The sequence below is a fragment of the Rutidosis leptorrhynchoides genome, chromosome 2 (assembly GCF_046630445.1).
Source record: "Rutidosis leptorrhynchoides isolate AG116_Rl617_1_P2 chromosome 2, CSIRO_AGI_Rlap_v1, whole genome shotgun sequence".
NCBI classification, from domain to species: domain Eukaryota; kingdom Viridiplantae; phylum Streptophyta; class Magnoliopsida; order Asterales; family Asteraceae; genus Rutidosis; species Rutidosis leptorrhynchoides.
Window position 1 is genome coordinate 5,765,798 of NC_092334.1, and position 4,705 is coordinate 5,770,502.

General features: G+C 35.0%; 1 long non-coding RNA gene across 8 annotated transcripts; it reads left to right on the top strand.

Annotated features, from left to right (window-relative positions):
• Window positions 1-356: 356 nt before the first annotated feature.
• Window positions 357-4,705, top strand: LOC139890510 (uncharacterized). 8 transcript variants are annotated; one of them, XR_011773340.1, is made up of 12 exons: window positions 357-459; window positions 761-849; window positions 951-1,010; window positions 1,138-1,332; window positions 1,431-1,499; window positions 1,576-1,631; window positions 2,469-2,707; window positions 2,826-2,902; window positions 3,515-3,664; window positions 3,762-3,841; window positions 4,062-4,239; window positions 4,332-4,705. It is a non-coding gene; the product is annotated as an uncharacterized lncRNA (long non-coding RNA). The 8 variants fall into 8 exon arrangements; XR_011773341.1 differs by having other exon boundaries at window positions 3,787-3,841; XR_011773338.1 differs by having other exon boundaries at window positions 3,762-4,239.

The window sequence follows — 4,705 nt, forward strand, 5'->3', positions numbered from 1 at the left end:
TATATGCAGATTACTCACCCACACACCCTCCTCCTACTTAATCGCCTCCATCACTCCCAGATCTCCATCGCCACTGCCGGCAGCGCCTCCACCGCCAACAACATCGCTGCCACAAACCCTACCAGAAACACCTCTGCCACTCAACGGTTTGCCTGAAATCCGTTACAGTAAGAACGAATGACAACACAATGACTATCAAAGAACGAATGACAACACAATGACTATCTAAATTATAATCAGGTTAGGTTTATAATTTTCTTTTTCAATCTGTTAGGGCTTGAGTTATATTTGGCATTATTGCGTGTAAAATCGCTTTGGGATTTCTGATAATCAGGTTGTCTTTTAACATAAGATAATTGATATATTCGTTTTTTGCAGGAGTACAAATGAGATGAAGCATACTGTTTGTCTGATATATAAGCAAATTATATACTTTGTTACCTACACTCACGACACAAGGTCTGTTGATGTTTAATTTTGAATAAATGATTATGTGTTGTATGAAATTTGTAGAAAAATAGCTTTAGAAGCTTGAGCTGATTGGCCTCTTATGTTGTTAATTTCAATGTGTCCCATCATTTTAGTGTGAATCAACCTATTCATGAGAGTGTATGTATCAATGTTTTAACCATTAGAGTTAGAGGTATTGATTAGATGGATTTACCCCATTACCGAATCAATTCCTTTTCTTTTCGTTAATTTGGCTTTAATTTGTTTGGTATTTGTTATTGATAATATTAGACTACCTTGGTTAGTGCAGTTAATCTCGAAATGAGAATGTGGGAACTTATGCATATGTGGTTCATGATTCGAGTGGTTTTCCATTGCTTGGAAGTTTTAATATTGTTGGTATGTTTCTGACTTTCTGTTCTTAATCCGTGTTCGTTTTGTGGTGGTGATTTATCTCTATTGTTCCTTTGTGAATGTCGTCTTGCATACCTTTTATGCAGATGTTGTATCATCTTTGATAGATTAGTCCTGTTTACCCTCACATGAGAATGTAACTGGAGGTACTTACATTGTTTTTTTCTTATTTGTTGCTTATATTCGGTGATGGTTTAATGGGTTGTTTGATGTAGCTGAGTGAATGTATTTTTTATTTATTCTTTTCTTTTGTTGTTGTTATTTGTTTGACAGGGGTTACCAGTTACTATCGGAATCGATAAAACCACCGAAGTGCCTGATGTGTTTCCAGCTTCTTCTTTTTTGGATAATTTATGGTTATGACATTGGAAATGACGAGATGCAAAAGAACTCTAAGAAGTCAATCAAACAAGATTCCGGGAAAGAAAAATTGCAGGCCAAGACTGAAAGAATGAGATATTAAAGAAGGTATCCCAAATTAAATTTGCTTCTTTTTCAGTTCTGTTATAGCAAAATAGCAAAAGTAGGTATTCAAGAGTTAGTTGTTCAAATGGTCATTAAAATAGGAACAAGCAGTGCAAGCGACACTCCACAAGAACAAACGTCACCAACACCCATAACACCACACAAATCAGGTACAAACCAATGCATCGAATAAATTTTTTTTTATTTTACTTCTTGAAAAAAAATGATAAACGACAACCCTTGCAGTCACAAGTTAAAGTCAAGAGGCATGCAACCGCCGTCGTCAATTGCCACAACACCAGGTAAAAAGAAACACATCAGTAGCAGCACCATACTTTTTCCGTATACGAGTACTTGCTTTTGGGTTGTGATAATTTCTTAAAATGTTTTGGTTTTTGTGTAAGTCTTACTTTTAGTTGTATATGGCAAATGTCCATATTTCATGCTGTAGGATTTTGTATGTGGTTTAGGAAGTAAATATTTATGCTCAACACTTGAAAAATATTAGAAATGACTCAGCAGATACACCCACCAATGAAGCCAAAAGAGAAAAAAAAAAACCAGCCCCCAAAATATCCAACTAACCTCTTTTGTGTACATAGACAACGAAGCAGCAATTGTACCAAATACAGGAAACTTTCACTCACTTTTGTAACAATCCTTATGCACCTTAAATCCCCAGTTTCTTATACATACGAATGTAAAAAAAGAAATCTTTTGTATGCAACATAAGGATTGTACCAACTATAATAACATTATGCTACTTTTGCTTTGTTGATATAGCTATTTCATCAAATAAACACACCGCGTATTATGTAAAAGAAGCACTCGCAGTAACGCGCATCTAAATTTCATAATTTTTATATGATTCTTGAGTTATATAGCTATGGAATTTGACCGCAAAATAGAAAATAGGAATTTAAAGCTTTTAGGTTAACATCAATTTTTGGATTTAATTGATGGAGTTATATATTCATTTTCATATTTATGTACATAAGCTGTGCTAAACCGTTTTGATAGATATCTATTTGGCCACCACTAAATTATCAATATCAGTTACTTTGTTAGAAATTAATACATTCTTATGTAATTCTTTTTAGTCCATTCGGTAACCAACGATGAATTAGTTGTTGATGCAGAGCACATCTTTGTTATTGTTAAACCATATTAAAATGCCACCAAAAAGGAAGTCTAGCAAGTGTTTTGAGTCTCCTTTATCATTAATGGCTGATGGTGCGAGTGGTTCTGCTTGCTGGGCTACTCCGATGGTTAAGAAAAATCGTGTTGGGGAATCATCTGTAAAAGGTTGTAATAGTAGCCTAATGCAGCTGTCATTGTGACATTAGTATTCTGGTGCCTGCGGCTTTTAATGATATAGGTTCGTTTCTATTACTTTATTCATTAAACTTTATAGTATTAGATTGTCGTTTGTTCATTTGTTGATTGTTATGATTTTTTTGGAAAACTATTAGACCTAATTGAATTATTTGTAGCAGCAAAGAAAGATATGTAGGAATGAGACGTTTTGTTGTTCGTTGATAAAGTCAGATTTTCAGTTCCAATTCGTAGTCAGGTATTTTTCTTTTTCTGATATCCAACACCCATTTTAGACTGTTTTATAAGTTCTACATTGTCAATTGCAATTGGTAGCGCAGGTTAAAAAATAAAGATGTCATATGTCATGATATGAAGACCAAGTTAAACTGCATACTATAATGATTAGTATCACGAAAAGTAACTAAATTGTATACAATGAGTTGTGTATACGCAATTTTCATAATGTATTGAATGACGTATGTGGCATCTTATACAATACACACATCATTAAAAATACACAATAGACTAAAACTGAAAGTTTCATACACACAATATACGAAAATTGAAGTTGGGTACACACAATGCATATTTGTCCAAGTCCGATGAATTACGAGATGGGTCAAGTATTGGATCTGGATATTAAGATGGGCCAAGTCAAGCTAAAATGGGTCAAGATCTGGGTTATTGGATTTAGCAATTAATGGGCTTAATCGAATTAGGCTTAAGATTTGGATTGCTATAGTGCCAGAGAAAGGAAAAGGGTAAAAATTAAACTGCCTTGGCCTGGATTTGAACACTGAACCTTTTCGAGTAGTTCACCTGAAAGTATAAACATCACTAATCTTCAACCATGCTTTACCTTTTGCAGGATGGATCAGCCAATTCAGGTAACCATGCTTTACGTATTTCTGGATTAGAGCTAAAAGGCTTGGTATTGAGGAGGACACTACCAAGTGACGTCTTGAGTTTTAGATTGGGCGTAGTGAACATTCACCAAATCCACATGATGCTGTTGATGGTAACTACCCAACAAACATGAGTCTTAAAAAGCGCATATCTTAAGATCTTCTTGCAGCCATTTTAAGTTTTCCAACTATTGTTTTATGTGATGCAAGTATTTGGATTTTGCAACCGAGCAAGGTTTTATGGAGCTAAGAAAATTAGGTATTGAGCATCACTTTTGAAAAGCGTAAAGGTAAGGAAGCTAATCCGGATGCAAATTTACATACTACAAAATTTCCATAATTGGACTTCGTTGCTTCTTCTGGTCAGATGTTGTTAGTTCGAGAGACTTTGTCCACTTACTGAGTTAAAAGTCATATTTGCAGCGTTTTAATAACATGGTTTGATATGTAATGTTTTTTTTCTTCTTGAATCTCGAACTAGCAGTTTTATAAATTTGACAATGTTTGCAGGTCGTCTTGAGATCCAACATCTATAAAACATTGCTTTGATGGTTTTCTCCTGTCACCTGCTTGTAGTGCTGATATCCAGAATTCATAGTCTACCGTCATTTACCGCCAAACACTGAGATCGACGTCAACCCAAAAGACAAGGCACATCAAATAATCTCGGAAACCACAAAAATTGGAGGTAAACCCAACACCAACTCATAAACAAAAATAAACAAAAATAAACAAAAAAACATAATAATATTACAGTCTAAAGTACCTTATTCTGCATAGGAAGGCCAACTAAGAGTGAGCAGCACAACAACAAGCAAAACAACATCAGTACCAGAAAATCAAACTACTGGAAGCAGCTCAACACCATTACCACCGACACCAAACAAACTGGAAGCAAAGGGAAGTCACACAATGACGAAAAGAATCCTATTCCCAGAGAACGAAGACAAAACAGCCAAAAACAAGAAAGAATAGCGCTACCAAACAGTATCTAAGACTATGTTATTAAGTTTGCTTTAGGGTGTGTCTATATGGACGTAACCATTTTGCTTATGTGTATAACTACCGCTACGTAACTATGAATAACTATCCATCTGTTAACAATAATATCACTCACTGAATAAAACTACAGCATCGCGCGGACTGAACCGCCT